Raw genomic sequence first — 22,444 nt, 5'->3', positions numbered from 1 at the left:
GTATGACAGAACGAAACACTGCCCGGTCCTGCGCCATCCTCACAATCCTTGTTATGCTTGAGCCCATTGCTGCAGCCACTGTGTCAATCCATCTTGTTGAGGGTCTTCCTCTTTTTTGCTGACCATCTACTTCACCAAGCATGATGCCCTTCTCCAGGGACTGGTCCCTCCTGAGTCATATGCCATTATTAATCCTCGCTTCAATCCCAACTGCTCTAATAAAGATCATTAGTGATCTACATCTACTAACGTCCCAATTATATGGCCTCTTATTAAATCATATCAAATACCTCAGAAGAGTCCTTTAAGAGGAGTCTTAACGGACTCTTCTGAGGTATTTGATACTGTTTTTTATTCCCCTCTTTTTGAAACTCATGTCTTTTTTTTCTATCTCTCAGGCTATTCTTTTTACTCTCCTTCTGAAATTATTCTTCTTGAATGTTCATTAGATATTGGAGTTTATAAGAGTTTTTCCCTAGTTCCTCCTTTATTACTTCTCAAACTTCACCTGGGTAAACTCATCCACTCCCAATGCTTCAATTACTAACTGTATAATAATTCCAAAATTAAATTATGTAACCAAGTCTCTCTTCTAAGCTCCCTACCTGTATCTACAACTGTCTGCTAGACATCTCACATGCATGGTCCATAGTCTTCTCAAACTCAAGACGTATAAAACTGAACTCATCAGCTACATACACACACACCCACAAACACTCTTCAACTCCATGTGTTCTTACTCCAGTGTTCCTGGTATAGAGAATAGCAGCCATTCTTGATTCCTTCTCTATTTCTACCATATATCCAACTCAGAAATGTGGAAGTTTGTTGAACAAGCTAGACTGACTAAGGTACAAGCTGACATCAACTTCATTCTTTTTTTCCATTTTCCCCTTCCAAGTCACTTATTCAGCTTGTTTTTTGCCACTTATGGATGAAATAGTTGTTGTTGTTAGGTGCCATCTAGTCGGTTCCGACTCATAGTGACCCTATGTACAACAGAACGAAACACTGCCTGATCCTGCACCATCTTCACAATGGTTGTTATGCTTGAGCCCATTGTTGCAGCCACGGTGTCAGTCCATCTCATTGAAGGTCTTCCTCTTTTTCGCTGACCCCTCTACTTTACCAAGCATGATGCCTTTCTCCAGAGACTGGTCCCTCCTGATAACGTGTCCAAAGTATGTGAGATAGTAGTCTCACCATCCTTGCTTCTAAGGAGCATTCTAGATGAAATAGTGGGCAGCTCCAATTGCTATTTAAGTCGTTTTCAAACTCTAATGAGAACTGAGTTGTTTTCGTTTAGTTTTGTTCACTGTTTCCCAGAACCTAGAAAAGTATTGTTTACATAGTGTGCACTCAAGAGATAGTGGATGAATGAATGACTGAATGCTATTATGCCAAGTCTTCCCTTCTAACCCATGGGTTATGGTGGAGAAGAAGGAAAGGAAGTAAGAGATAGGACAGTTGTACTTGCTTGGCATAATTGTAATCTGATATTGGTAAACACTGTTGTGGGTGTATAACTTCTAGGTCTCTCTCTCTTATAGGGTATTTTTGTGGGTTATTTAATGATTCCCCATCCTACACTTCCCTTGACCTGTGCATTGCCTCTTTTTTCCAGCTGCTTATCCTTCATCTTCTGGTTGTCTGGTGGTCCATTCATTTTCTGGGGTTGCCTAATTCTCCAATAGTCCTCTTGGCAGAGTCCCTTCTCAAGAGATCTTAGTCTGTCTTCTTTCCCATGGGCTCCTCATCTGGTCCACAGGAAACAAAATCTCATCCTTTTCACCAATGAACTCTAGAAGTACAGGACATTTGCAGTGCAGCTTATGTCTTCATTTGGCAGAAATGCAGATGAATTCAAGCCATAGCTTTTTCACTTCTGACTTTTCAGATGTGAGTCAGATAACAGTCCCTGCATCCCTAAACTCCAGGGAACACATGTCAAGCTCCTCTTGAAGTACCCCGTCACTTGATTTGAGGTGGGTAGAAACCTGCTCCTTTTCTCACCCATGAGAAGCAAAAAATATCAACAACTCTCTCCAAATAAATTTGAATCTCTGGCTTCTTCAATCGCTCATTAATTCTTAGCCTTTTCTTCAGAATCCTAGATATAGGGGTGGACTATTGCAGTGTGGGGTTTTTTTTGTTTGTTTGTTTATTTTTGTTTTTGTCATCCAAAGAACACCCTTTTGCAAGTGCTGTAAAAATGGACTAGTGACTAACTTTAAAACATGGGACATTTGACAGCTATTGTTTTCTTTTCAGACTTTGGTGACTCTTCTGAAATTCAACGACATCAGGATAATTCAAATAATGCCTTGTAATACATCCTTGGAATTTCCTTTTCCCTCATTCCTAAAAGTAATATCTTATATCTCTTATGCCCATCCCTTCCTTTGCCCCTTCATTGCTAGCTTTTAATTTCAGATCCTTATTATCTCTCTCTTTTGTCTATTTCCAAATCCTCCTAACTTGCTTGTCTCTAATGTGGCCATGTCACTCTACATCTTAATTGAAAATCATCATTCACGTATATTAAGGAGTGATCTGTCTAAATTGCCAGCTTGATCATATCAAATAATACCCAGTTTCCTACACACTAAAATCAAAATTCCTTACAATATTATATCAGGTATTTTATGATTTAATCTATTCCTACTTCTTAAGTCTTTTTAGATCATAAAATGCCTCATATACTCTTCTAAGGAAACAAAAGATAAGATATCCTGACATCATTGAATTTCAGAAGTCGTCAAAGATTGAAAAGAAAGCAGTATTTGTCAAATGCCCCATATTTTAAACTTAATCACTAGTCCATTTTTATACCACTTGCAAAGGGATGGCCTTTGTGTGTCAAAAAAATTTAAAAAACTGATTTTGAAATACTTTAAATTCCTGTTATTTTAAATCTCCTTGCCTTTACTTATACATTATCCTTTTCCTAGAATGCCGTCCCTCCGTTCCCATTCCATCCTATCCCTAATCCTCTTGAAAAACTTCCATTCATCTCTTGCAACTCCACTGAATGATGACCACCTCTATGAAGCCTTTCCTGATCTTTCCCAAGGCATGTAAATTCATCTGTCATTATTAGAGTGTCATAATACTATATGGGAGACTCTGGGTGGTGCAAATGGTTAATGTGTCATCTGCTAACCAAAAGGTTGACGGCTCTAATCCACCCAGAGGCACCTCAGAAGAAAGGCCTGGTGATCTACTTCTGAAAAATCAGCCATTGAAAACCCTGTGGAGCACAGTTCTACTCTGACACGTATGGGGTCATCATGAGTCAGAATGAACTTGATGGCAAGTGGTACTGGAACTGGTAGTGTTATTATGGATAGGCTGTCACTAGCATAAGTTGTCCTTAACAGTCTTATATCTCGAATCACACATCTGATTTAATATCTGTAGACTCCCCATTCTCAGTCTACTCATGACCCCAGATATCAAGTAACTTGGATGTTTAAGGCAGGAATTTGGGGGCAACATGTATTTTACTTAGCTTGGCATGATAGCCAGGCATATTTGTGAACTGATTTTGCAAATATACAGGGTAATATTGCTTTAGTTTCTTGCTTAACTACCTCCTACTAGAGTCTAGCAAAGCTCTCTGACCTAGTTTGCTTAGCCTCCTCACTCATTGCTCAGCTCCTGCCTCTGTAACAGAGTAATGTGTATTCTCATTTTTTTTTCTAGGTTGTATTACTAAAACATCAACTCCAGATCTGCATCTATTTCTCTCTCTTCTTCCTTCTTGGTCATTAATTTCCACTATATTTTTAATTTTCACCAGCAAATTCAAAGATATAAATGAAATGGATGAAGCAGATATAGTGCCCATATTGAAAGCAGATCTGTGAAGCCCTCCCTAGGTTATATTACAACTACCTGGCACAGCCTAGCCTCCAATTAGCTCTGCTGCTTATTGCCAACAACTCTACAACCAGAGAGTTTTGTACGGCACAATGAAAACAAACGAAAACAAACAAAAACAAACCCAAATATATAGTTATTCAACACACCACTATTTCTTCTATAGTTAAATTGCAGCAACTGCTGATAAATGTGACAAAATCTTGGAAAATGTCAGAAGTCTTAGAAGGTCATCAGCAGTTGTTGCTGAACACTGCAGGCAGATAAGGTGTGCCATGGTTTCATTTTTGTGCCAGTACTACTCTGGGTAAGGTTAAAAATGCTTGTCTGTATACTGTTAGCATTTGTTGTAATTCAGCATGAATTGTTAGTTGCTGTGGAGTCTGCTCTGATTCATGGTGATTCCATGTATAACAGAAGGACAGTTGCCTGGTCCTGCACCATCTTCATGATCCTTGGTATGTTTGAGTCCATTGTGGTGGCTATACATCTCATCAAAGGTTCCCCTCATTTTCACTGATCCTCTACCATTGTGATTCAAAATTCAAAAGGTATAAAAGGATATACAGTAAAATGTCTCTCTATCCCCCAGTTATTTGCACTGCCCCTCTATGTAAGCACTATTATTAGTTTCTTACATATCATTCAGCGATAGTTTATGTATATACGAGCACATATGAATATATTTCCCCATTTTTATGTAAATGGTAACATACTATATACACTATTTTCACTTTCCTTTTTTCACTTGACAGTGTATCTTGGCGACCTCTTTATATTGGAATATAAATAATTGCCTGATTTGTTACATAGGTTTTATATAGCATTTTTTATATAGCGTATTCCATTGTTGGGTATACATCAATATATTTCACCAGTCTCTTACAGATTGCTATTCGGTTTGCTTCAAATGTGCTACTATTGGAAACAAGGCTGTATTAAATAGCCTCGTACAAACATCATTTTGCATATGTGCAAGTATATTTGTAGTAAAAATTTCTGAAAGTGGAATTGATAGGTAAAAGGATATGTATATCTGTAATTTTAACTTAAATTATAAAAGTACCTTTCACAAGAGTTGTGCCAATTTACATTCCCCCTACTTTTGCCAACATGACGTGTTTTCTAACTTTTGGATCTTTGCCAATCTGGTCAGAGAAGAGTAGATTTTCAGTGTAGTTTAAATGTATATTTCCCTTATTATGAGTGAGGGACAGCATATTTTTCATGTGTTTAAGATCTATTTGTATACCATTTCCTACTAACTATCTGTTCATATAAGTTGGCCATCTAATGCATTGCTGTTCTTTTTATATAGTTAGGAAATCAGTCTTTTTATTCGTGATGTTAATTACATTTTTTCTAGGTTACTGATTTTCTTTGGAATTTGCTTATGGTGGAGTTTGACATATATTTCTTAACTAGTATTATATGGTAAACTATATCACTTATTTCTTTGATGGCTTATGGGTTTGTGTGAAGGTTAGGAAGTCTATCCCACTTTAAAAATTTCTCACTCTAAGAGTTCTCCCACAGTTTATTCTAGTGTTTTTGTTTATTTGTTTGCTTAATCTATTACATTATATACAGTAATAGAGTTATTACTGTATTAAAGTTAAAAATTTGACCCAAGTGGTAGGGAGCCTCTAAGATGGTCCTCAATGATTCCTACCTACTTCTTATTCACACTCTTGTGTAGTTCTGTCCTACACTGCTCCAGTGTAGTTCTGTGTGTGCGATAAAAATTAGCAGAAGTGATAGTATATTACTTCCAAGTTAAGATTATAAAATACACTCAGTCTTCAGCCTTTGTCATTCACTCTCTCTCAGATCATTTGTTCTGGTTGAAGCAAGGTGCCATGTCATAAGCAGCCCTAGATGTTTCCTTCCTTTTCTTGAAATTAATAAGTTCTGTACTGCTGGATATAGTCAAGAAAAAATTATAAGATCATTAATTAAGTGTTAGTATTTCAGTATATTTTCTGACTAGGTGAATTTTGAGAACACTTACATTGCTGAATTTCTATAATCTTTTAATATGCAATGTTAGTCATTACTGTATTAAAGTTAAAAAATAGGATATTAAGAATACCACAACTGAGGACCCTAAACTTCAGACCTGTCCGTCCTACCACACTCTCCTAATCTTCCTCAACTCCTAACCATGCCAAAAAATGAAGGATTTTATTATTAGTAGTAGTAGTATGAAGCTTATGCCTCAAAATCCAATTAGGAGCTCCTACTCATGCTAAGAGTGCAGAAAGTTAAAAGAGAACATTGTTCCTACCCCAACAATGCAAACATACACTTTACAAAATCACATATTTTAAAGCCCATTAGAGACCTTAGGAAGTAACAACGAATTCTAAAAAACTAAAACCCACAATGTGATGTTCTAATCAAAAAAGAAAAGAGACCCACAGCTGTTTTTATACTTGGCAAATGACCAGGAGGATGAAAAAGTCATCATAGCTGCTGGTAAGAGGAAAACAATTGAACTAGTCACAAATACTTAAAGGCTGATGGATTAGATTCATCCAATAGAACTTTTTATGATGCCAGAAATGTTCTATATCTACACTGTCCAATATGGTGGCCACTAGCTATATGTGGCAATCAAGAAAAATATCTTGAAAGTGCCAGAGACAAAAGACACCTTAAATAAAGATGAACAACAATAAACATGACGTGTAATTTCCTGTGAGAAACAATGGAGTCCAGAAGGCAATTAAATACCATCATTTATGTGCTAAAAGACTAATAACCTGGCATTCTAAAATTATATATCCAATGAAAATATTCTTTAAACATAGGTAAAAAATCATTACTTTCAATGAGACACAACCTGAAATAATTAATTTCCATTAGAGTAAAACTACAGGAAAATGTTAAAAGAAGCTCTTTAGGCTAAAAATAAATTATATCAGATATAAATCTACTGATGCAGAAAGGATTGAAGTCCATTTGAAAAAGTGCATATGTTAGTAAATATAAAAAGATACTCTAAAAATTATTCCTATTTTATATTAAGTATATATTATTCCTGTTACATACACACAGATATATCTTTTCAAAAATGATCATTTAAAGTAAAAATAATAACAATATGATTTGATATCATAGTATAAGTAGAAGTTAAATATATCACTAATAGAGCACAAGGAGTAGGAGGGTGGTAATTGAAAATATATGGTTATAAGGTTCTTATATTGTTTTTGAAGTAGTAGAATACCACTTGAAAGTAAGTTGTAATAAGCTACAGCTACATATTGTAATCTCTAGAGTATCCAGCAAACACACATACACTCACACACGTATGAACACACACTCACAATTATAACTAAAACACCAACAAGGGAGAGATAATGGAATGCTAAAAAATATTTAATTCAATATTTGAATATTGACTTTCACTCAAAAAAGCAGTAAAGGAGAAATAGGTATAAAAAGCAGATGGTACTAATGAGAACCAAACACCAAAAGGGTAGACTTAAACCCAAACAAATCAATTACTATAAATAATATAAATAAACACACCAAATACAAAGCAGAGATTGTCAGACTGTATATAATAACAAGACCTAAAAACATCTTGATTATAATAAACATACATTAAATACAAAGGCATATACAGTGAAAGTCATTTCTATCACAAAGGCCATATTTTTCAACTACCAATCCCTCTTCTGTTTCCAACTTTCACTTTCAAATCACCAGTAATTATCAATGCATCTTGATTGCATGTTCGATCGATTTCAGACTGCAGAAGTTGGTAAAAATCTTCAATTTCTTCATCTTTGGCCTTAGTGGTTAGTGCATAAATTTGAATAATAATCTTATTAACTGGTCTTCCTTGTTGGCATATGGATATTATCCTATCACTGACAGCGTTGTACTTTAGGATAGATCTTGAAATGTTCTTTTTGACGATGAAAGCAACGCCATTCCTCTTCAAGTTGTCATTCCCTGCATAGTAGACCATATGATTATCTGATTCAAAATGGCCAATGCCAGTCCATTTTAGCTCACTAATGCCTAGGATGTCGACGTTTATGCATTCCATTTCATTTTTTGATGATTTCCAATTTTCCTAGATTCCTAGTTTGTACGTTCCATGTTCTGATTATTAATGGATATTTTCAGCTGTTTCTTCTCGTTTTGAGTCACGCCACATCAGCAGATGAAGTTCCCGAAAGCTTGACTTCATCCACATCATTAAGGTCGACTCTACTTTGCGGAGGCAGCTCTTCTCCAGTCATCTTTTGAGTGCCTTCCAACCTGAGGGGCTCATCTTCTGGCACTATATCAGACAATGTTCCACTGCTATTCATAAGGTTTTCCCTGGCTAATTCTTTTCTGAAGTAGACTGCCGGGTCCTTCTTCCTAGTGTGTCTTAGTCTGGAAGCTCAGCTGAAACCTGTCCTCCATGGGTGACCTAGCTAGTATTTGAATACCTGTGGCATAGCTTCTAGCATCACAGCAACACACAAACCCTCACAGTACGACAAACTGACAGATGCATGGGGATCACACAATTCCTAAGAATTAAAAAAAAAAAAAAAACCTTGTATGGGTATATTTATGACAGACACAATAGACTTCAGGATGAAGAGGATTACCAAAGGTAAATATTTCACAATGCTAAAAGGTGCAATTCATCAAGAAAACACAATAAGCTTAGAGTATTCACTTACTAAAAAATCTTAGAGCTAAAACAAAAAATGACAGAACTAAAGGGAAAAACAAAGCCAAATCTATAGCTAGGGATTTCAATAATCCTCTCTCAGTAACTGATAGATTAGACAGCGTCTTAGTTATCTAGTGCTGCTAAAACATAAATACCACAAGTGTATGGCTTTAACAAACAGAAAAGTATTCTCTCACAGTCTAGTAGGCTAGAAGTCAGAATTCAGGGTGCCACCTCCAGGGGAAGGCTTTCTCTGTTCGCTCCAGATGAAGATTCTTGTCTTCAATCTTCCCTTGGTCTAGGAGCTTCTCAGTGCAGGGACCCTGGGTCCAAAGGACACACTCTGCTCCTGGCACTAGTTTCTTGGTGGTATGAGGTCCCCATGTCTCTCTGCTAGCTTCTCTCTTTTATATTTGAAAGAGATTGACTTAAGACACAATCTAATCTTGTAGACTGAGTTCTGCCTCATTAACATAACTGGCAGTAATCCTGCCTCATTAACATCATAGAGATAGGATTTACAACACATAGGAAAATCACATCAGATGACAAAATGGTGGACAATCACACAATACTGGGAATCACAGCCTACCCAAGTTAACACATAGTTTTGGTGGACACAATTCAATCCATGACAGACAGTAAATCAGAAAAGATATAGAGTACCCAAAGAACACTATCAACAAACTTGACCTAATTAACATTCATAAAATACTATACCCAACAACTACAGAATACAAGTTTAATTCACATACACATGGATCAATCACAAAGATAGACCATATATAGTCCATAAAACATTTACATCTCCCTTTTCGATATTTTGGAACATTGCCTCTGTCACTTAAGTTATTTTTACCTTTGGCGTTGAAGTTAGTGAAAGAGAGTATCTCATTGCAGAGGCAGCATTTCAGTTAAAACTATGAACAGCTTAGTACGTAAGTTGATGAGGAAAAAAATACAACAAATATTTTAGGTGGAGGGAAAAGTCTGTGCCAAAAAGCAGAGATGAAAAATATCAGTGTGTTTATGTAGTACTGTGAATCATTATATTTTCCTGGATCACAGGAGCTTAAGCATGAGCATATACAATGATGTTGCAAAGACAGGTTGAGGCAATGGTGTGCTGGCGTATGTTTAACACAGGTCTTCAAACTGGTTCATTCACGTTTGAACCCCTGCTGGTAATTTGCATTTCTAACACGTTTCCAGGAAGTTATACATAAGAATCACCTCATTAAAGGTGAATCTTGTTAAAATGTAGATTCTAATTCAGTATATCTGGGATGGAAATGCAAACTGGTTCAAAGCCCTGGTTTAACAATTGGTCCCAGGGGTGGAGGGCAGGAAGCCCAAATTTGCAGCATTTGTAGCATGATGGCCAGTTTTAAGCTACCAACATGACATCACTGAACACAGAGTTGGAAGGAGAGGTGCACAATCAGCTCTTGCGAGCCAGTGCTAGCCATTTCCAACACGTCCCTGGTTGGGATCTTTTCATGAAGACTTTCTTATAAGAACCATTCACAACCTTGGTACCTAAAGCGAGGGATTCTCATTCCCTAACAGGTGTGACCTCACCCCAATCATCATTGGATGCTTCAGGACTTCCTTGAGTTGTTGTCACTGTCTACAACTAGTGCTGCCATAATAAAATACCACAAAGTGGATGGCTTTATAACATAGAAATTTATTGTCTCACAATTCAGGAGGCTAAAAGCCCAAATCAAGGAACCAGTCTGTCAATTCTGTCTGAGGGTTCTGAGAGAGAAATTGTTCCATGCCTCCCTCCTAGCTTCTAGAGGCTGCCGGCAATCCCTGGTATTCCTTTCTGGCTTATAGAAGTCTCTTCATATGGTGCCTTCCCCCTGTGTCTGTCTCTGTCTCTGTGTCTGATCTCCTCTTTTATAAGACACTAGTAATATAGGATTAGGGCACACATTACTTTGATATGACCTTGTTAACTTCACTGATAATATTTTCAAAGAAAGATCCTATTTCCCCAAACAAGGTCACATTCACAGGTACTGTGATTAGCATATCTTTTTTGGGAGACACAATTCAAACCATACCATAACAGTCACTTTCAGAAATTTTTGACAGTCTCAATTCAATTTATTCTGATTAATGGGTGCATGTACTCATCATGGAGATAATCTGTTAAAAAAAATCAATAGTTTCTACTGAACTTGGCTTTAAGATAAGAGCCCCATCGAAGCTTGTGTTATGGGTTTGAATTGTTTCTCTCCAAAATATTTATTGAAGTCTTGGCCCCTATACCTGTGGTTGAGAGTCTGTTTGGAAACCAGGTTTTCTTTGTTATGCTAATTAGGTCATACCCAAGTAGGGTTAATCCTAAACCTACTCACTTCTGAATTATTAAAAGACCAGAACATACACAGAACACTTACATGAGGGAAGACAAAAGACAAGGCATGCAAAGGAACACCAAGGACCACATGGGGCTACCAATAAGGAAAGAACTTCAGCTAGAGCCATGCTCTGAATTTGGACTTCTAGCCTCCTGAACTCAGAGAAAATAAATTCCTGTTCTTAAAAGCCATCCACCAATAGTATTTTTGTTATAGTAGCATTAGGTAACTAAGACAGGCTGAATCATTCAGAATTAAAGGGCGAATTCTTGGTGTCAGAATTTGTGTGATCCCAAAGTAACCTTTTTTTGCAGATTTGGTAACACTCTGATGAGAAAAGTATTACTTGAGTCAAGAAGGAAGCGTTTCTAAGAATTATTAAAAGCAACTCAGTATTTACGATATTATTAGACTTTAATAACTTTCAATAATTTGTTCTGCCTAGTAAAACTGTAATGATGATCATTTCTTAATATTGTTTGGGAGAGTAGCATTTCATACAGAATTTTTTTATTCAGAATGCTGATAACTGGCACTAAACTTTTTTCTGCTGGGCCTGTGATATCTACATTACAGACCATGCCCACTCAGATTGCACCTCCAATAATTTGGGGTATGTTTGGTACCCAAAATAGATTTTCCACCGAAACCATACAGTCATGGATGATTTCCACGGAAGGATAGCGAAGGCTATTTATACTTTAATGGAACTCAGTTTTAGAACTCTGGTTACCACATTATGTGACATGCTCCTCCCTTGTACAAGGTTGCTTCTATGTCTCTGAGGCTCCACTACTTTGGTGCTTCCAGTGGGATATCAGGATTCTCTGCCCAGACTTACATTTTACTGACCAGTGGGAACAAGGATAATGACTACTATGTACAGGGAATTTAACGGGATAAGGAATCTGGGCAGAGATAGACACTCCAATATTTAGGGGATGAATGAGCCATGGGGTGGGGTTTCCTGGCATTATTCAATCCTGGCTGGCTCTCTATTACCTATTTATTGTATACTGAGAGCACCAGGTACTGAGATGGCTCTATACCTTTCATACTTTGTGACTTGTAATCAGAATTTCCATCTCATTGATTAGAATCAAGCATATCAAGATGGTGGCCAAAATTAAATAGGATTCAATGATGCTTACTTTACTTTCTCATAAAACATCTGAAAGAGAGTGCCTCTCTATTTTTTGTTTGTTTGTTTGTTTGTTTCTTGGAATTAATTAGGACTGTTGTGAATTTGTATAAGGCTACAGTTTCTAACTGAACTATTCACCTTTGCTGACAATTGCTTAAACATGGATCCCCACTGTTTAATTTGCTATCTGTCTCTTTTTCTTGGCCAGAACCCAAACTTTTCTTGACCTCATTTCTTTCCTTTCTCCCATTTTTTGTGCATGCCTATGTTCTTAAGTTATTTTTGTATCTTTCCTTCCAAACACCAAGACAGAGAACACACCTAATGAATCAACCTCTGATGGTGACCCTTTCCACCTCCTCTACACTCCAGGTGCATCTGTGCTCACCACACTAATCATTTCTATTGTGTTGCTTTTCATCTTCTAAAGAGAACTGAAAATAGCTATAGTGATTTCAAAATAAGATCCAGGGAATTGTATGATGCAGAGAAAAATGGGAATTCACACTACTAACAGTTGCAGGACAACACAATAATCAGGCTATTTTTTACATTTTTATAATAATGATGGCCACGTAGTTTTTCTATTTATTCATGTGTAATAACTAGCTGCACTTGACAGTATCAATCATTTTTTAGATATATCAATAATTTTTTCATGTGAAATTCTTTGTCATTTTAAAAACAAAGAAAAACCATTAATCAAAGGAAATGAGAGAATTTGCCACAAGACATTATACAATTTGTAGTTTTCATATAATTAAGAAAGGAGGGAATGGTTGGATTCATTTTTACAAAATGGTTTTGCATTTGGTAGGCATTGCTGCATTTTGTACAATCTACTACTAGTCTTGCTTAATTCAAGGTAATATTTTTAATAATTAAATCAAACTCACTCCAATATAGTCAAAGTAATTATTGTTGTTATTTTTGAAAGTGGAAGTCAAGAATTAATAACGGATTAGCATATTCCTCTGAGGTGCCATTTGTACTACATACTACCTGCAATTATATACACATAACACCACTTTACTGTACTTACCCGAATGACCACGGCCTTTTAGAGCTGCTGGACTTTCCTCATGCCAAGCCTTCATCCAAGAATACCTTTCTGCAACTATAGAAACAATGCCAAAACCAAAAACTCAGGGTTGCCAAGGCTGTAAATCTTTACAGAAGCAGACTGCAACATCTTTCTCTCACAGAGCTGCTGTTGGGCTCAAACCACTGACCTTTCAGTCAAGTGCTTAACAACTGCACCACCAGGGCTCCTTATAGAAACAATATCTACCCCTAAATCCTTCTGCATATTCTTGTTGTCATCACTAGTAAAGAAGGAAAAGAAAACACACTCACATATATACACGTGCACAAGTATTTACTGAGATCTTATCACACACCAGACACTATATTAGACATGTTTATAAAAAATGATTTGTTACATTCCCACAACAACCCTATGAGTTATTTCCCCAGTTGCATAAAAAGAAACTGAATCTCAAGTAGTTTAAATACCTTACCCAAGGTTGTGCACCTGACTCTTAATGGGAACTAGCAGCCACTATGTCCAATCCTGTTTAACTCCAAAGCTTGTGTTACTTGCATTATTCACAATGTTGGCTCTACAGGCCCATTCTCATACCATAAAAGAATATCCCTCTCCCATCTGAAATGTTAAGTGGTTTCAAACAACCAGCTCTTGAGTGCCCATTCATTACATTAGGTGCTGGTGAGATAATGGCAAGGTAAACCTTGCTTATCACTATCCTCCACAAGATAGAGAAAGAGTTATTGATCTAGTAGATCCTGACTCTACTGGTAGGGTGACCAACTATCCCAGTTTGCCTGGAAATTTTTATCACTTTCGGTTTTATCACTGAAAATCCTGCATCCCAGGAAACTCCTTATCTAGGATAAACAGGAACAGTTGGTCACCTTAACTCCACCTGCACATTAGAAACACCTTCGATTTTTTTTTTTTTACCTATATCCTAACCAGTAAAGTAGGGAGGCGAGACCAAAGCATCAGTTTTTTTAAAAGGTTGCTAGAGTTAGGAAATTGGTTTGAAACCAGTGATTCTCAAAGTCTGATCCCTGGACTAACAACATTGGCATCACCTGTGTACTTGTTAAAAATGCAAATGTTCTAGCTCTATCCCAGATGTAGCGAATCAGAAACTCTGGGATTTGGGCCCAGGAATCGATGGTTTAACAAGCTTCTAACCTAAAGTTTGGCTGTTTAAAGCAACCTAGCGGCTCTACACAAGCAGGGCTTTGAACAGATTTGTTCCTGTTGGAACACTTGCTGAGAATTTGCATTTCTAACAAGTTCCCAGGAAGTTATATACATAAGAATCACCTACGTATCTTGTTAAAGTTTAGATTCTGATTTAGTATATCTGGGGTGGAAATGCAAATTCTCAACAGGGAACTTGTTAGAAATGCAAATTATCAGCAGGGGTTCAAACCAGAATGAACCAGTTTGAAGCCCTGTGCAGAATAAAGGCCTAGAAATCTGCTACCATAAAGATTACAGCCAAGAAAACCTTATGGAGCAGTTCTACTCTGTAACACACGACAGGGGGTCGCCATGAGTCAGAATCAACTCTATGGCAATGGGTTTCCAGGTGAGTCTGATGCATGCTCAAGTTTGAGAATCACCCAAAAACCAAACCCATTGCCATCCAGCTGATTCCAATTCATAGCGACCCTCTAGGACAGAGTAGAACTGCTCCATAGGGTTTCCAAACCAGTCATCTTTATGGAAGCAGACCGCCACAACTTTCTCCTACAGAGTTCGAACTGCCAACCTTTTTTTTTGTTGTTGTTGTTAGCAGCCGAATGCTTTAACCACTGTGCAACCAGGGCTCCTTTGAGAATCACAGCTCTAAAGAAATGAAAATGCACTTGCTTCCTAACTGTCCCAAGTGCAATCACCTGCTAATTCTGCTGTGGTCCACCTGCAGTCATACTGCTTTTCTTGGTCCTCTCCTCCATGCTATTTGAGTCTCTTTTTGCACTTACTTCTCTCTATCTTGACTAGGAATACTAATAACATTGTGAAATTCTCATAGATTAGAAAAATCGTCACATAGTTTATTGCCTCTCAGGCTTTTCCCCCCACTGCAATACCCATAAAGCAGAGGTGAGGGAAAGCACATCCCTTCAGGGCTCCTGGAGGCTTGTCTGAAGCAACCCTCTACAAGAACAGAGTATGATTGAAGGTTCACATTATACCCTAAAAATTCATGTGGATTTTGCTTTCTACTTCTTAATATATACCTGTTTGTTTTATTGTAAAATAATTTCCATCAATTTTCAAGTAAATTTGGCTCTCCGAGAAGACATTTGTCCCTAGTTTACCTTTTGACATTTTTGCTTCATGCACATGCTTTGGTCTGAAAGGCACAGGAGACATTATTCCATTATTCCAGTTAATCCTCATAACAACCATGTAAGTTGTTAAACCCCACCAACCCCTGAAAGGAAACCATGGCACTAAAAGATTAAGTAATGTGCCCAAGGTCATATAATGGAGAAATGCTTGAGTCAGGTCTTGTTAACTCAAGACATGCCTTCTCTACTAGGATGTATATTTACCTCACCTTTTAGATTATAAATGAGGAGCCCTGGTGCATAGTGATTAAGCACTTGGCTGCTAGCTGAGAGGTTTGAACCCACCAACCTCAGGAGGAGTCTGCTTCCATAAAGATTACAGTCTTAGAAACCCTATGAGGCAGTTCTACTCTGTTCCATAGGGTCACTATGAGTCAGAATCGACTTGAAGGCAGTGGATTTGGTATGGTTTTTTTGGACTAGAAACTTCTGGAAAGCAATGGTAGTATTCTATTTTCTATTTTCTCTATACTCCATATAGTACCTCACACAATGCTTTATACATATTGAATGAGTGAATAAAAGCATTTATCAAAGTGTTTCCTTTGGAATAAAGAGTGAAATAAAGAATAAAGAGTTCTATGATCAATTAAGGTTTGCAAACTCTGGATTATATGGGTTTCTTTATTGAAAGTCCTTTTCAGAGCCTTTAAAATACAACGAGCATGTTGTTGTTGTTAGATGACGTTGAGTCGGTTCCCACTCATAGCAGACCCTATGTACAACAGAATGAGACACTACCCGGCCCTGCACCATTCTCATGATCATTGTTATGCTTGAGCCCATAGTTGCAACCACTGTGTCAATCCATCTCATTGAGGGTTTTCCTCTTTCTCAAAGGTCCTCTATTTTACCAAGCATGATGTCCTTCTCCAGGGACTGATGCCTCCTGACAACATGTCCAAAGTGTGTGAGAGGCAGTCTCGCCATCCTCACTTTCAAGAAGCATTCTTCCAAGACAGATTTTTTTTTTTTTTGGCAGTCCATGGTATATTCCATATTCTTCGCCAACACCACAATTCAAAGGTATCAATTCTTCTTTGGTCTTCCTTATTCATTGTTAAGCTTTCACAAGCATATGATGCAATTGAAAATACCATGGCTTGGGTCAGGCACACAAATGAGCATGAGGAATCTAAAAAGGGAGTTATAATAGGCAACACATTCAAAACTTGTTTGAACAAGAAACATTTTCCCAAATGAAATGTCCATTCTACTGAACACGTTGTGGGGACGTGACAATACAGGAAATATCATGGGATTTGACCCCCAAAAATCTCATTTCACATAAAGCTTCAGCTCTTACTACCTGTGTAAACATGATCTAGTTACATAACACCTCTGCATTTCTGTTTCCTCATCTCCAAGTTTCAACCTTTAGTCAGTGAAAGACTTGGCTTCAATATTTTTTCTCTGCCAGTGCTTATGGGTACATTAGGAAAGTATAGTTAATTAGTTTCCTAGGATCTATGCAAAAGAAGCTTTGATCTACTATATTGCTTATCTTGGACCCAGACACCAACAATTTGCTGTTTGCAAGAAAGTGTTACTTCAAAGCAAGTCAGATTTTAACCAATTTAGTGCTTGCACTAAGGAGGTAGTTTTAGTTCAGTGTTAGAAGCAAAGAAATCATATCCAATCTAGGTAAGACACTCTAATTTGGACCAGGTTTGGGTTTGTAAGCATCCACTCTCTAGCCAGCTTTTGTCTTCAAGACCCAGCAGTACTCTCTTCACATAACGAAAGGCCAGCATTATAGTAAAGAATCCTGAAGCCTTTTAATCCCCCATCACGAGTGAGCGAAAAATGACGAGATTCTGAAGCCAAAGCCCAGGTCTTACCATATTTAGGAGGCACCATTTTCCTATAAAGGAGCCCTGGTGGCACAGTGGTTAAGTGCTCAGCTGCTAACCAAAATGTCGGTGGTTCAAACTCACCCAGTGGTTTTGCAGAAGAAAGATGTGCAAGTCTGCTTCTGTAAAGATTACAGCCTTGGAAACTTTATGGGGCAGTTCTACTCTGTCCTATAGGGTTGCTATGAGTTGGAATTGACTCGATGGCAATGGGTTAGTTTTTGATTTTGCTATTTTCCTATGCTCTGGGATGCCCAGAGCCTAGGAGGATGATGTAAGCTGGTGGTTCTCACAGTGTGGTCTTTCCATCAGCAGCATTATCATAACCTGGGGACATGCTAGAAGTGCAAATTCTTACCACTTATTCAAACCTACTGGGAAAGCTGGCAGCTAAATGGTTAAGTGATGGGCTGCTGACAGATAGGTAGGCCATTTGAACCTACCAGTGGCTCCGTGGGAGAAAAGACCTGGCAATTTGCTCCCATGAAGATTTTAGCCTAGGAAACCCTGTGGGGCAGTTCAACTCTATCCAATAAGGTCACTATGAGTTGGAATCAACTGAAGGCACACAACAACACCCAAATCTACTACATAAGAAACTTTGCTTACTACATAAGCAATCTGTGTTTTAATAAGCCCTCTATGTGATTCTGATGCATGGTGAAATTGGAGAAGTACTGATCTAAGTACTGTACCTTTGTGTATGTATATGTGTGTGTATGCTCCAGATGCTTTTAAGGAATACGAATCCTGCTCAAAAAGCTCACTACTTGAAGCAGAGGAGACAGATATCTGTGTAGCCAATTATAGTACAGGTATGTTGTTATTGTTGTCGTTAGATGCCATAGAGCAATTTCCAACTCATAGCGATCCCTATGTACAACAGAACAAAACACAGCCCGGTCCTGCACCATCATCACAATCATTGCTATGTTTGTGCCTATTCTTGCAGCCACTGTATCAATCCATTTTGTTGAGGGCCTTCCTCTTTTTGGCTGACCCTCTACTTTACCAAGCATGATGTCCTTCTCCAGAGACTGGTCCCCCTTGATAACATGTCCAAAGTAAGTGAGACAAAGTCTTGCCATCTTCGCGTCCAAGGAGCATTCTGGCTGTAGTTCTTCCAAGGCAGATCTGTTCCTTCTTCTGGAAGTCCATGCTATATTCAAAATTCTTCATCAACACCATAATTCAAAGGCATCAATTCTTTTTCAGTCTTCCCTATTCATTGCCCAGATTTCACATGAAAACCAGGTGAATGAAAATACTGTGGCTTGGGTCAGGTCCACCTTAGTCCTCAAAGTGACATCTTTGCTTTTTAACACTTTAAAGAGGTCTTTTGCAGCAGATTTGTCCAGTGCAATAGGTGGTTTGATTTCTTGACCGCTGCTTCCAGGAATGTTGATTTTGGATCCAAGTAAAATGAAATCCTTGACAGCTTTGATCTTTTCTCATTTATCATGATGTTGCTTACTGGTCCAGTCATGAAGATTTTTGATTTTTTTATGTTGAGTTGTAATCCATACTGAAGGCTGTGGTCTTTGATCTTCATCAGTAAGTGCTTCAAGTCCTCTTCGCTTTCAGCAAGCAAGGTTGTGTCATCTGCAAATCACAAGTTGTTAATGCGTCTTCCTCCAATCTTGATGCCCCGTTCTTCTTCATAGAGTCCAGCTTCTTGGATAATTTGCTCGGCATACAGATATAATAAGTATGATAAAAGGATACATCCCTCAGGCACATCTTTTCTGATTTTAAACCACACAGTGTCCCCTTGTTCTGATTCAACGACTGCCTCTTGGTCTATGTATAGGTTCCTCATGGGTACAATTAAGCGTTCTGGAATTCCCATTCTTTGCAACATTACCCATAATTTGTTATGACCATATAGTCAAATGCCTTTGCATAGTCAATAAAACACAAGCAAACATCTTTCTGGAATTCTCTGCTTTCAGCCATAATCCATTTGCCATCAGCAATGATATCCCTCATTCCACATCGTCTTCTGAATCAGGCTTGAATTTCTGGCAGTTCCCTGTTGATGTACTGCTGCAACTGTTTTTAAATTATCTTCAGCAAAATTTTACTTGTGTGTGATAGTAGTGATATTGTTCAATAATTTCCGCATTCTTTTGGATCACATTTCTTTGGAATGGCAAAAATATGGATCTCTTCCAGTCAGTTGGCCAGGTAACTGTCTTCCAAATTTCTTGACACAGATGAGTGAGCACCTCCAGCATTGCATCTGTTTGTTGAAACATATCAATTGACTTGACACTCCATCAATTCCAGGAGCCTTGTGTGCCTTCAGTGCAGCTTGGACTTCTTCCTTCAATATCACTGGTTCTTGATTATATACTACCTCCTGAAATGATTGAATATTGACCAATGCTTTTTGGTACAATGACTCTTTGTATTCATTTCATCTTTTCATGCTTCCTGCATCGTTCAATATTTTGCCCATAGATTCCCTCAATTTTGCTACTTCTGCGCAACATGGCACTACAGACAGAAGCATCACACTGTCCCTCCACAGCAAAGATCCAAAAAATGAAGTCAAACAGAGACACACATCAATCCTGAAAACCTAAGCATCAAATGAAGAGATAAAGAACTCAGCCAAGCACTGAATGGAATAAGAAACTGACTGAGAACTGAGAGCAAGGAGAGGTACATGCAGAGGTCTCCTATCAGCTACTGCAACATGGATCCGCCATCTTTGACTCTTATCGGAGATTGGCAAACAGGAGGTACGAGAAAGCAGCTTTACAGAGTTTCCAGCAGGAGACAAAACAACCGGTAACCAGCAATATAAGCTTTCCCACCCCCCACCCCTCTTCACTCGGCCTCCTCTGATTCCTGCAGCCACAGGCACTTGGCCGGGAAGCACTGTCTTCACCCTGATGTCACTTGCATTCCACCTGCCCACACTGGCCAGCTCCCTGAGTGCCATTTGTTGGCTGCTGTTGCTTTTTTCTGCTTCTTTAGATTTCTTCCTTACCTCTCAACACCTCCCCTCCATTCTCTCAAATACCTAGCTCCATGTGCCATCTTTGCTTCTTCCAGAAAGGCTGCAAAATATCACTCGACTGTGAAACTGCTTCCTGGCCTGTGCCGCCACGCTGATGGGACCCCTGGGGCTTTTTTGGTTTGTTCTGTTTTGATTTGTTTGTTTGTTTTCTTTTTCTTTTCTCAGCTTGGGAGCCCCCTCTAGCCTGGCAGTACTGCGAGGCTTGGGAGCTACTCCTTTAATCTATGCAGACACACAGTGACATCCCTGGGGGCATTTCTTTTTTCCTATTTTTTTTTGTTTGCTTTTTGTTTATTTGTTTTGTTGTCTTCTCTCTCTTTTTGCTTTTTGTCTTTCTTCATTTCCAGTTTCTCATCTCTCTATACTTCCCTTCCCTTCCTGTTTCCTGAATACCTGGAACTATGTGAAAACTCTACTCCTTCTAGCCAGGCTGTACTTCATAGCCAGGGAGCAACTTCCCCAGTCCTAGAAACCACACCAGTGGGATCCCTGGGGCTTTTCTTTTTTTTTCTCTAATTTTTATTTATTCATTTTTATTTTACCCTTTTTCTTTTTGTTTTTCTATGTTTCTCAGTATCTCATTTCTCCACTACAACAGCAAGCTCCCTTAGTACTCTTTTTTGTTTGTTTGTGTATGGTTTTGACTCCTATTCCTCTCTACTCTTTCCCATACCCATCTTAGCTCCACAAATCACAATCTACCCCATCCTTCCTACCTACATGCACAATGCTCTGAACATCAGACTCCCAAGCAGCACAGGCACAGCCTACCGGAACCTACCCTGCATTGATTCCTAGCCCGCCCTGTAGGCCCTAGTACATGCCACCAGCAACCCAACCCAGCAACTCAGCTTCAGCTGGACCTGCCCTGCTGTACCATACCTGAGTGACTGACCCTGCACATTGGAGAAAGAGGTGAAAAGTATCATGCTCACAGACAAGCAAACAACAAAGAATGCACAGCCCGCCGGTTCAGACATAACAAAATAAAACAAAAAGCACGACGAAACAAACAAATCTACAATCAGTAAATAAGGAAAATAACTACTGAATGTCCCGAAGACAGCAGACAATATCAAAACATTTACAAAAACAAGACAGGATGGTTCAAGCAGGTTTCCAAAATAAAACACCAGATGACTTTCCAGTCGAAGAAAAGGCACTAGAACTACGTGATAGGAAATTCAAATCTTTAATATTCAGAATTTTCCAAGGGTTGAAGCAAAAATCAGTCAAAAATGAGGAAAAAATAGACAAATTCATGGAAAATACAGACCGAAAAAATGGAAAAACTCGAGAAAATAATACAGGAACAAAATGCTAAAATAAACTCACAACTAGAAATCATACAAAACCAACAATTTTAAATCCAAAAGATAAACAAGACTTCATAAATTGACAGTGTCATAGAATGGCTGAGGAGCAGGCTTGAAACGATGGAAGACAAGATCATCAAAATTGCAGACAAACACTTGCCTACAACTCTGAGGAAAAATCCAAAAAAAGAATGAATAAAAATTAAGAAACCCTGAGAATTATGTGGGATACAATCAAAAGCAAAAATCTTCAAGTGATCAGAGTTCCAGAAGAGGGGGAGAAAACAGAAAACACAGAGAGGATCACTGAAGAATTGCTGACAGGAAAGTTCCTCAATATCATGAAAGATGAAAAGCTGACCATCCAAGAAGCTCAACAAACCCCATATAGGATAGAACCCAAAAGAAAATTACCAAGGCATATCATAATCACACTCGCTAAAACCAAAGACAAACAAAGAATCCTGAGAGCAGCTTGAGAAAAACAAAAAGTAACGTACAGAGAAGGAACGATAAGACTAAGCTCAGATTACTCGGCAGAAACCATGCAGGCAAGAAGGCAATAGCATGACACATACAAAACCTTGAAAGAAAAAAAATTTCCAGCCAGGAATAATATATCCTGCAAAACTCTCGTTCAAATATGATGGTGAAATTAGGTCATTTCCAGATAAACAGAAATTAAGGAACTATGTAAAAACCAAACCAAATTACAAGAATTATTAAAGGGAGTCCTTTGATCTGAGAACAAACAACATCAGACCAC

This window comes from Trichechus manatus, unplaced genomic scaffold, assembly GCF_000243295.1.
Source record: "Trichechus manatus latirostris isolate Lorelei unplaced genomic scaffold, TriManLat1.0 scaffold00079, whole genome shotgun sequence".
In the NCBI taxonomy this organism is placed as follows: Eukaryota; Metazoa; Chordata; class Mammalia; order Sirenia; family Trichechidae; genus Trichechus; species Trichechus manatus.
Note: the sequence above shows the minus strand (reverse complement) of the source record.